At 32.8% G+C, this 12450-nt stretch overlaps 1 non-coding gene across 1 annotated transcript; it reads right to left on the bottom strand.

Moving 5' to 3' along the window:
* Nucleotides 1-216: 216 nt before the first annotated feature.
* On the bottom strand, nucleotides 217-323 carry LOC149499027 (small nucleolar RNA R71). Its single transcript, XR_016319235.1, has one exon. It is a non-coding gene; the product is annotated as a small nucleolar RNA R71 (small nucleolar RNA).
* Nucleotides 324-12450: the final 12127 nt, after the last annotated feature.

Here is a 12450-nt window from a genome sequence, read left to right as displayed (position 1 = left end):
GATCCAAACTCTCATATAGCCAGTTTTCTTAAGATATGTGATACATTTAAAATGGATTCAGTGCCAGTGGATGCCATCAAGCTACATCTTTTTCCTTTCACTTTGAAGGATAAAGCGAAAGCTTGGTTGAATTCGTTGCCACCAAATTCTGTCACTACTTGGGAATAACTGGCCCAAACTTTCTTGTCTAAATACTTTCCATTAGCAAGGACTGCTAGGCTTATTAAAGAAATAACCTCATTCACCCAACATGAAAATGAATCCCTATATGAAGCATGGGATCGCTATAAAGAACTTCAACAAGTTTGCCCACACCATGGCCTTCCCCAAAATATATTGATTCAAACCTTTTACAATGGGGTTACTCCTTCTACAAGAGGTACTATAGATCCTATGGCAAGAGGATCATTAATGAAGAAGACTACTGATGATGCAATTGAGTTGTTGGAGGAAATGGCTAACAACAACAGCATATGGCCAATCGAAAGGGCTCAAATAAGTCATTCCAATGTTAATCATGATTCTTCACCTTCTTCTTCAAAAGATTCAGTTAAGAAAGTACATGAGTTAGATCCCTTAACTATGATGCAAGCACAAATTTCTGCTTTAGCATATAAAATTGATAACTTGAATGTGAGTAAGTCAACATCTCTTATTTGTGAAAATTGTGGTCAAAATGGACATATTTCAAAAGAGTGTAATTATAATCATCCGATTATGGAGGAACAAGTGGACTATGTTCAAGGACAAGCTCGCGGTCTATACTCGAATAACTATAATATTGAATATCGTACTCATCCTAACACTTTTTAGCGAAACCATGATAATCAAGATAGAGGAAATCAAGTTAATCAATCTCAAGATAAAATAGGACAATTAACAAGTAAAATTGACAAGGTTTTGGATGGAATAAATTAGAAAATGAGCAGTCAGGATGATAATTTTAAATGGTTAGAGACTAAGTTTGACAAACTTTTCAAAAATCATTCTTCATCTACACATAACTTGGAGGTGCAAGTGGGGCAACTTGCCAATGCTATTTCATCAAATGGAGTAGGAAACCTTCCAAGTAATACAGAAAAGAATCCTAGGGAGAATGTAATTGCTATTGTTTTAAGAAGTGGAAAAGTAGTTGATAAAGTAGTTCCTTCGGGTATCGATGCTAATGTCTTGAATAATGAATCTGTTGAGCCGGTTTATGAACCGAGCAAGGAAGTAAATTCTGCAGTATCAAAGGAAAAGGAAAAGGATAATGTGAAAGTTTATCAACCAAGTCCACCTTTGCTGCAAAGGTTAAAGAAGCAAGAGCAAGATAAGCAATTCTTAAGCTTTATAAATAAATTGAAACATTTGCATATTAATATGTCATTCATGGAAGCCATTACACAAATTTTGAACTACGAGAAATTTCTTAAAGATTTAATCTCAAAGAAAAGTAGTTGGAAGGATGTGTCAACAGTTACTTTGACCGAGGATTGTAGTTCCATAATCTCAAGTAAATTACCTACTAAACTTAAGGATCCAAGAAGCTTTACCATACCATGTAGATTAGGTGAGGTAGATTTCCCTAGATGTCTTTGTGACTTAGGAGCAAGTGTTAACTTGATGCCATTATCTCTTTTTAAGAAATTGGCTTTAGAATATGAAGTAAAACGTACTAATATGGTTCTACAACTTGTTGACTAATCTATTAAAAGACCTTATAGCATTATTGAAGATGTACTTGTTAAAGTTGACAAGTTTATTTTTCCAACTGATTTTGTCATACTTGACTTTGTTTATGATGAGAATTGTCCTCTTATTTTAGGAAGACCATTCATGAACACAGGGAGGGCATTAATTGATGTCTCAAAAGGGAAATTAATCCTTAGAATAGGTGATGATCTCATTGAATTTCATATAGATAATGCCATGAAATATCCTATGGATGAAGGTAATTGCATGAGGATTGACATAGTTGATACATGTGTGCATGAAATATTTGCATTGGACAATAATGTTAAATATGAAAATGACAGTGCAAGTAACGAAGAAAAGGAATTTATAAGTTTAAGACCTGAGATGTTACTTAGAGAAAATGAGCCTTTATCTCCATCAATTAAAAGGCCACCAATAGTAGACCTTAAAGAATTACCTAGCCATCTAAGATATGCTTTCCTAGGTAAAGATCACACACTTCCAATAATCATTTCTAACAAATTAACCATAGATCAAGAAAACGAATTGTTAAGTATTGTCAGAAATAATTTCTGACCTTAAGGGTACAAGTCCTAATAGAGTCATGCATTACATAAATCTTGAAGATGGACATGTACCTAGGGCAGAAAGACAAAGGAGACTTAATCCTAATATGAAAGAAGTAGTGAAGAAGGAAATTATAAAGTTGTTAGATGCATGAGTAATATACCCAATTTCGGATAGCCAATGGGTTAGCTCGATTCAATGTGTTCCTAAAAAGGGAGGGATGACTGTAGTAAAAAATGAAAATGGTGAACTAATCCCTACTAGAACCACTGCGGGTTGGAGGGTATGCATTGACTATAGGAAGCTAAATTCAGCCACAAGGAAAGATCACTTTCCATTGCCATTCATAGACCAAATGTTGGAAAGGATTGCTGGTCATACTTTCTATTGCTTTCTCGATGGATATTCGGGATATTTTCAGATTTATATATTCCCAAATGACCAAGAGAAAACTACATTTCCTTATCCATTCAGTACATTTCCATATAGATGCATGCCTTTTGGATTATGTAATGCACCCGCAACATTCCAACACTGCATGACAGCCATTTTTATTGATTACATAGAAGAAATTATGGATGTATTCATGGATGATTTTTCTGTATATGGTGATTCTTTTGAAAGTTGTTTGAAAAATTTGAACCTAGTGTTATCAAGATGTGAAAGTGCTAATTTAGTTTTAAATTGGGGAAAATGCCACTTTATGGTTGATGAGGGCATTGTTTTGGGGCAAAAAATAAGTAAAGATGGAATCCAAACAGATAGGGCAAAGATAGAAGTCATAGAAAAATTACCACCTCCTGCTACGGTTAAGGGAATTAGATCTTTTCTAGGCCATACAGGATTTTATAGGAGATTTATAAAGAATTTCTCTATCATTGCTAAGCCATTAACTAACTTACTTGTTAAAGATGAACCCTTTAATTTTTCTCAAGATTGTTTAAATGCCTTTAACACTTTGAAAGATTCATTAGTAAGTGCACCTATTATGCAAAACCTGATTAGGGATCACCATTTGAAATAATGTGTGATGCTAGTGATGTTGCTGTTGGTTGTGTTTTAGGGCAAAGACATGATAAGAAATTGCATGTGATATACTATGTTAGGCATGTTCTAACTAGTACTCAAATGAATTATACAACTACTGAAAAAGAAATGTTGGCCGTAGTATATGCATGTGATAAATTTATATCATACTTGTTGGGATCCAGTCATTCTATACTGATCATTCTGCATTAAAATACTTATTTGCTAAGAAAGATGTGAAACCACGTCTTATTAGATTGGTGTTGTTATTGCAAGAATTTGACATTGAGATTAGAGATAAAAAGGGTTCTGAGAATTTAGTCGCTGATCATTTATCATGACTAGAAAATGAAGAAGGTCCAATAGGAGAGTCTACAGTTATTAATGAAAGTTTTCCAGATGAAAATTTAATGTTAATACAACATGTTCATACACCTTGGTATACTGACATTGCAAATTTTCTAGCTTCTAAAATAATACATCCTGATATGACTTATGCACAATGAAAAAAATTTTACTCAGATGTTAAAAATTTTTTGTGGGATGAACCATTTTTGTTTAAGATATGTGGGGATGGTATGATTAGAAGATGTGTAGGGGAAACGAAAATACAAGGTATACTTATGCATTGTCATTTGATTCCATACGAAGGGCACCATGGAACAAGTAGAACTGCTTCAAAGGTTTTAGAAAGTGGCTTTTATTGGCCTACATTGTTTCAAGATGCCCGTATATTTGTCTCTTATTGTGACAGGTGTCAAAGGGTCGGCAACATAAGTCGGAGAGATGAGATGCCTTTATCCAACATACTTGAAGTAGAGATATTCGATGTATGGGGAATCGACTTTATGGGACCCTTCCTTATTTCACAAGGTAAAAGTTATATTTTGGTGGCTGTGGATTATGTTTCCAAATGGGTAGAGGCACAAGCTTGTGTAACAAACAACGCCAATACGGTGGTTAAGTTTTTAAAAGCACTAATTACAAGATTTGGAGTTCCACGGGCAATAATAAGTGACGGAGGTACGCACTTTTTAAATAAATCTTTTGAGTCTTTTGAAAAGATATGGAGTATACCATAGAGTATCTACTCCATACCATCCACAAACTAGTGGTCAAGTGGAAATTTCAAATCGTGAACTTAAGTGGATTTTAGAAAATCGTGAACTTAAGTGGATTTTAGAAAAAACTGTCAATTCATCTCGTAAAGACTGGTCACTTAAATTAGATGATGCACTTTGGGCATATCGAACGGCTTTTAAAACACCAATTGGGATGTCTCCATACCATTTGATTTATGGTAAAGCATGTCATCTACCTTTAGAACTTGAATAAAAGCTCTGAATTTTGATTTGAACAAGGCAGGCTGTAAAAGGAAACTTCAATTAAATGAACATGATGAGATTAGATTATTAACATATGAGAATGCCAAGTTATATAAGGAAAGAACTAAGAAATGGCATGACACTCATATTCGAATCAAGTCATTTAAAGAAGGCGATAAAGTATTGTTGTTTAATTCACGACTAGGCCTATTTCCTGAAAAATTGAAGTCTAGGTGGAGTGGATGATTTGAAGTGTCGAAAAATTTTAGATCATGGAGCATTAGAGTTGAAAATATATATATATATATATATATATATATATATATATATATATATATATATATATATATATATATATATATATAATATGTTTTGTTCATTTTATTTTTATTTTATTTTATTTGTTATTTGAAATAATAAAAAGGACTAATTTCAGTTCAAGTGTGCAGCAAACTTTATATTTGCAGAAACAGCTTTCACGAGCGCGATTTATGGAAGCGCGGGTGCGTAAGGTTGAGTTTTAAGCACAGAGGAGTTGGCCTTTATATTCGCGAACAACATCACGAGCGCGATTCATGGAAGCACAGGCACGATACCTGTAAAAAAAGAGACAGAGAGATTGGATTAAAGATCGCGATCACGATAGAAATATTCACGAGTGCGAATAGGGTGCAAAAGAAGTCAGAAGGTTTGCAATGATCATTCACGAGACGAAATCTTAAAGTCGCGATCGCGAAACCAGATTCACAGGCGCGACTGACCAATGAACATAAGATAAGAAATTGTCCTTTCAAAATTTAATTCAACTCTTCTCCTTCCCAAGGTATTCAAATCTGCAAAAACTGCAAACACCCTTTCAAAACCAATCAAATACTTTCTTTCCCAACTTCTCCATTACCTATCATTCCTTAAGATTGTCTATATAAAGGATTTTATTTTTCTTCAAACACCACATCTGCCAGTGCAATAATCTTCACAAGAAAAACCATCTTCTGCTTTTTACAATCAATATCACTCTCATCATCACTACGCCGTTCAAGCAAAAAGCAAGGAAAAAGAATGATGGTTCATCTTTTTCTATTCCAACAAAGAAAGATTTGGCTTCCAGGTACAAAGCGCCATTTCCCATCTACACTATGGAAGAGGGCGAACGTTTCACATGCCTCACGAAATCCAGTTTTATTGGTATGTATCTTCTCGACACTAATTTTTTGCAGCATACTGGTCTTTTAGAAAAAAATTCAAGAATATCTGAAAATCCTTAATTTTGAAATCTATAATCAATTAAGAATTCTTGAGAATGCTAAAATAAGTCTTCAGTTGTTAACTACCCTTGAATGGGTTGATGAAACAGAGAATGCCATAAAATTTACAATAGATGGAGAGGAGTTAACTTTGGACTATGATAAAATGCATTAGTGGTTAGGATTTCCCAAAAGTGGGTTTGCTTCTAAACTGAAAGGTTGGAACGCTGCTTCAGTTTGGGAAATGCTAACAGGTCAGCTATCTTTTAATGCTTGAAATGTTGGTAATAAGTGGATTAAGGATGAAAGTATTTTATATCTGCATAAATATCCGTACGCTTTGTATGGACGAGTGGAAGCCACTAAAGTCCAAACAAAGGATTTGTTTTTGTTGGAAACTGTTTTGCAGGGAAAGAGGGTACATGTTTCAGGAATAATGTTTAATACACTCTACAATGCATCTCGTCATCAAGGCAAGGTTACGTTGGGGATCGGTAGCATGACACCAATTCTAACATATACTGCCCGAATGCCTCTTCCACCTTATCGTGCACAACCAACCGATATTTTCAGGTATATGGATGGTGCTTTCTTGAAGAAGTCCAGATTAGTAGATGAAGTGAAGGATGGTAATACCATGGTTTATCGTTAGAAGTCATGGGAGAGAAGAGTGGGCTAAAGTAATAGAGATGAAGGAACTTCTCGTGTGAATGAATAAGGAATAAGACAAAAGAAAGGGAAGTCGCCAATGACATCCTTCACTCAAGTGGAAGAAGAGGAAGATGAAGTTGCTGGATGGAAGCAAGTTTTGAGTAGAGTTGATGCAGTACAACAGTCCCAGGAAAAATTTCAAGTAACCGTTTTTGAGATGGGGCAACATTTGCACACCATTCAGAAAGAACACAAGAGTATGGCATGGAAGTGGATGTCATATTTCTGGAAGCAGAACATCAAATTCACTCCGTCACCTCCGGATTCTCCAGAGGCATGAGGTTTTTCTGCACCCATTTGTTTATATTTTCATTTCTATTTGTGTTATGTGTGTTTCATGCATGTGTTATTTGTGTTGTAAGCATTTCTTCTCTCCCAATGAGGACATTGTGCCTTTCAAGTGTGGGGGAGTAGTGTCTATGTGTCTTAAGTGTTTATTTGTCTTAATTTCTCTCATATATAAAAAAAAAACAAAAAAAAGGAGAAAATTAAAAAATTTTGACAATTAAAAAAAGTCAAATTCTTTGCCTTGGTTCAATGTTTAGTCCCTACATGTTGATTTGCTTATATTTCACTTTTTGAAATGGAAGTCTTGAATAATATACCATGATTAAGAGATTTCAATGATTATATGTTTAGATTTGATTATGAACTTAGATATTAGGGTTTAAAACATGACATATGAAGTTTCTTTAGCAAAATTGTAAATCTTTAGTTAATTATCTAGACATAATTTTGGCACAAGAGAGGCATGAATCCTAACTTGACTAAGAAGTAGGGAAAAAAGGGAAACTAAAGCCATAATACATGTATGTTTCAAATCAATAAAGGATGAGAGTATTACGAGAGAAAAATCAAGATTAAGGGAATAATGGAAATCCATTTTGTAAAAGGTGAAAAGTGGTATGGAGCATAAAATGCAACCACTTATTGCTTATATTCCCATAATAATATATATATATATATAAAAAAGAGAAGAATAAATGCAATATAAGAGAGGTAAAAGGTGAGAAGTGGTATGGAGCATAAAATGCAACCACTTATTGCTTATATTCCCATAATAATATATAAAAAAAGAGAAGAATAAATGCAATACAAGAGAGGTAAAAGGTGAGAAGTGGTATGAAGCATAAAATGCAACCACTTTGTATGATAGAAATAGGTTACCTAAGAATACCTTGAGATGACAAACATTACATGTGTGCGAAAACTTGTCCTAAATACTTTCTATTTCACATTCTAAGAAAGATGAATTGCCTATCTCATGTTTTAAGTTTGGCTAGATTTTTAAACTCTAAGATTTTGTTTGCTAGATTGAAATTTTAGATGCCATGTTTACTTATAATACTTGGGTTCAAAATCAAATCAATCTCTTATCTTTTGGTAGATTACTTAAGAAGTCCAAATCAATGAGTAAAAATAAACATGATCAACATGAGTTCAAAAGAAAAGATGAATGTTTTGCTTAGGGACAAGTAAAGAGCTAAGTGTGGGGGAATTGATAGCCTCGCAAAGCGGGCAAATTTGTTAAGTTATAATCGCATGATTTGCATGATTGCATGTTTGTTTTTTTTTTTTACATTTTACATTTTCTTGTGTTGTTTTTGGTTTAAAGTTGTTTTAGGAATGAATTTGAACAAAGGATTGGAAAGGCTTGTTTTTAAGAAGAAAATGATCAAAATTTGACTAAGTATGGGAAAGGAGTTTTCTGCCAAATTTGCGACCGCGAATGAAATTGCGCTGCATGGGAACAGAAGGTAATTCGCGAGCACAACGCATATATACGCGGGCATGATCTGTATGGCAGAAGTTCTAGAAGGCATCAGGCAGAATTTGGGAGCGCAACACTATAATTTACGAGCGCGAACAACACATCAGAAAACGGCAGAAGATTACCAGGTCCAATTCGCGAGCGCGATATTAAAACTTGCTAGTGTGATTAGGACTCCAGAAGAGGCAGAAAGATCATAAAGAGTGATCGCGAGCGTGACCTTTAAACTCGCGAGCGTAAGTCGCTTTTCCAGAAGACTTCAACTACTATCTTTTCACCAGAAAGTTGTGTCCTTCCATGAACAGGTCGAAATTTCTCCCAACAGAAGTCATCTGAAGCACCCTTTGGCCAGCCAATCACCATCATAACCAACATCCTCTTCCTCTTCTATAAATTGCAATCCAAATTAAGAGGAACACACTCAAGAAAAGAAGAAAAAAAAGATAGAAGAAAAGGCAGTAGTAGAATATAGTAGAAAATAATAAAGTACTTAGAAATAAGTTGACGGGAGTCACTTATTATTGTTTGTGCAAAGAACATCAAGAAGTTCCTCGAGGTGTGATGCCCTCCGGAGGCTTGAGTTTGATTACTTACATCTTTCTCTTGTTTTATTAAAGACTTTTTGTATGTTGTTCTTCATTAGTTTTTTATGCAAAGCAACAATATTATTTGGTTTCATTCAATAAAAGTTTCTTTAAGTTATCTTTTGGTCTTTGTTTAATCAAGTTTACTTAATTATATTCTCAGAAAGAAATAATTTAGTAAAGATAAAAGAGATAGAATTTAGTTAGATGGGTTTGCATGTGAATCTTTAACTTAGTTTGTCTAAGTTAAGTCTATCTTATTGAGATAATCCAAGAATAAGAATTAGGATTAATATTTGATAAAGTAAGGAAATTGTTGTATATAGAGATACATATAATAAATAGAATAATTCTACACCGAGAGGTTGAATTATACTTTACCATATGTGATTAAAGAATCATTTATTGCATGTTATACGCTTTTGTTATAGAAAAAGAAAATCCATTGCATAATCAATTCTTCTAAGTATTCTACTACCTCTTATTCAATAAAAATTAAGTAGCATATTTAATTAAAGTTTAAATAAGATTATAGTTTAATCATTTCATGTTTTATTGCTGTAAACATAAGTGTTAAGGATAAGTAGTAGAGTGGACATAACATGTTCCTCGTGAGATCGATCTTTTTATTACTGCATTGCGATCCGTATACTTGCGGGTAATCAAGGAGTGCAACACATCTCATTCTACCTCTCACCGTCCAAAGGACAATCTCTGAAAGGAGCATTTTAGAAATCGAGTCGACCAAAGTGTCGTATCCATTCATCCGTTGAAGTCGTCCCAAGTGGTGCACCCCGGAAGTCGTCCCAAGTGGTGCATCCCGGAAGCCATCCCATGTGGCGCATCTCATTCCGCATCTCATGTCCAAAGGACAACCCTTGCAATTTATCAAAGTCGCCGATTGGCGCGAATAGCCGTAGAAGCTGCCAACAACTACCACGGCGCAATTCATCCACCTAACAAATGTCATAATGGTAACTCACATCAACAAAGTTGCCGAAATGGCACACTTCATTCATTAAAGTCGTTCATGCAACGCAAACTAGGTAAGTATTCTCTTACTTAATCGTCTACTTTACACTTTGATGATATTTTGCTTAAAAAGCAAAACATTACCAAAGTGGGGGCAAACTGTAGACGCCCAAATTTTTGACCTAATTGGTTCAGTGATGATACACCGTTTTTTGTACAAAATTGGACCGGAATTCCCAATCGCTCTAATTTTCAGACCAATGCTCCGTAGCTGAGATTATCTACGTGTTTAATCATTTTTACTTTTTGGAGTTGCCGGGCATTTCATGATGAAACTGGCCCATGCTGATGAGATATTTGAGAAAACTAAACACAAATGTATGTAAACGAGATAATTTAGATATTTAGTTACTCGTATACTAACAAGCAATATTATTTTTGCTAACGGATAGACAATTTGAGCTATTGAATTGCTCATATATTAACAATCAATACTAATTTTGCTATTTGATAGACACTATTAAGGTTAGTTCATTATTTTGTCCATATTGATAGAAGGTACACATTTTTAATGTTACTACAATATAAAAAGTTACGCATTTTTCATTCTAGTATCTTGCATCTTTATTACGTGTTTAAAATCGTAATAAAGTAAAACAAATGTGTACTTAGATTAACGGTAGAGCATTTGATAGTAGATCAAGGAGTAATTTTTATTTGTAATTTATTTATTTATTTTAATTTAATATACTTAGATTGTAGGATATATCAATATATTTATATAAAATATATTCAAAATTATGTGAATGCTTAGAATTAATTATTTTATAAACTAATTGAATATACAAAATGATTGCCATAATAAAATAATATATATGTTAACAATCCATTAAAAAATAAAATATATAAAGATTATTGCCCATGCCAAGCATATACTGGGCTATAATGTTTAATAATTACAACTGTATATTCATTAAAAGTAAACCATATATTCATTACAACTGTATATCCAAGCTCCAAAGGAATGAAAATTTAAAATTTGAAAATGTAAAAATTCATTTATAATAATAATTATTATTCATAGAGACGGGGTTGGTAGTGGTTTGGGCTATAAAGAAATCAAATCATTTACGAACAGTTGAGTCTAGATTTGGTAAAAATTCAATTCAGTTCTCCCCGAGTTCTTGCACTAATTGATAAGATGCAACTCTTTTTTTCTTCCAATCGGTGTCTTGGGGTGGTGAAATCATGGATCGCATAACTCAAGCTTTTCAACATCTTTTTGCTGTTTTTCAACCATTTTCACTGACCAATATAGGTATAAAAAGATCCGTTGCATCCTGAGAAATTCAATGGTTTTGTTTTTAATTTTTTGGTCATCTTTTTTTTATGGGAAACCAAACCAAAATCTATGGTTTCCGATGATTATAAGCATCCTAGCTAAAATGGGTACCATTTCATGATCCTCGCACTTCCAAGATTCATTTGATGACACCGATTTTGCTTTTTAGTTGAGCTGATATCTCCTGCTACCCTATTCACGAAGGTCCGAACAGTTGTACAAATAAACATCATCTTAAATTGCTTTTTGTATTGATCTAGATTGCACGAAAATGGAAATGAAGAAATGTGAAAAATGGAAAAACAGACACGAGGAGATGGACTCTTAAAAATATAGTAAATAAAAATGTGGGAGAAACGTGCTAAATATAAAAAATAGGAAGATATGTTTATAAATTTAAAAATATAATGATATACATAAAAGAGTGTAGAAAGAAAATATTTATAAAAATTAAAATGATATTAGGACTCAATTGTAAAGATTTTTTATTATTTTTAAAATTTGAACTTTTTATAAATTGTATTTTTACTTGGTTGTTACTATTAGGTATTGATAGAAGTAAAATATGAAAGAATTTGAAGGATACAAAGAGAAAATAACGAGAATGTCCTTTCTTGAGGCAAATACAAGCATTTATAACAACTTTCACCTATTCTAAACAAGAAATAAAATGATAAATGCCGCGCAAGAATCTCAGGCATTACATATATATATATATATATATATATATATATATATATATATATATATATATAAGAATCTAACTTGGCACTCTCTCCATTAAGCATTTTTGTTTCTCTTTTTTTACAAATTTTTGAATTTCTACCTTATTTATTGAAATTTTTTATTTGATGAGTTCTTTTAAATGTTTTTATAATAATAATAATTAATCTAAAATTATTGTCTTTTAAAACTTTAAACCTTTTGAATTTTTTTGAATTTAAATTTTAAATTTTTAAATTTTTTTTCTTATCTAGATCTATATAACTATATACATATATCTATAAATACATCTCTTTTTTTTAATGATTTTTTTACAATGATTTTCTTCATATTGCTTTGTTGTTTCTTTGGATGATCTTGCTTTCAATTTTTTGAGTTTTGATTGTGCTCTATAAATTTTTATTTTTTCATTTTAATATATATTTTTATTGTTGTTTTTTAGAATTTAGATTGCAAAAAGACGATACTAACAATTTCAGTCGATATATATCATGTCTCTTCTTCAATC

This window comes from Jatropha curcas, chromosome 1 (genome assembly GCF_041381405.1).
Source record: "Jatropha curcas cultivar XTBG-Jc1 chromosome 1, XTBG_Jcur_1.0, whole genome shotgun sequence".
In the NCBI taxonomy this organism is placed as follows: domain Eukaryota; kingdom Viridiplantae; phylum Streptophyta; class Magnoliopsida; order Malpighiales; family Euphorbiaceae; genus Jatropha; species Jatropha curcas.
Note: the sequence above shows the minus strand (reverse complement) of the source record. Positions and strands in the feature narration are given on the sequence as shown.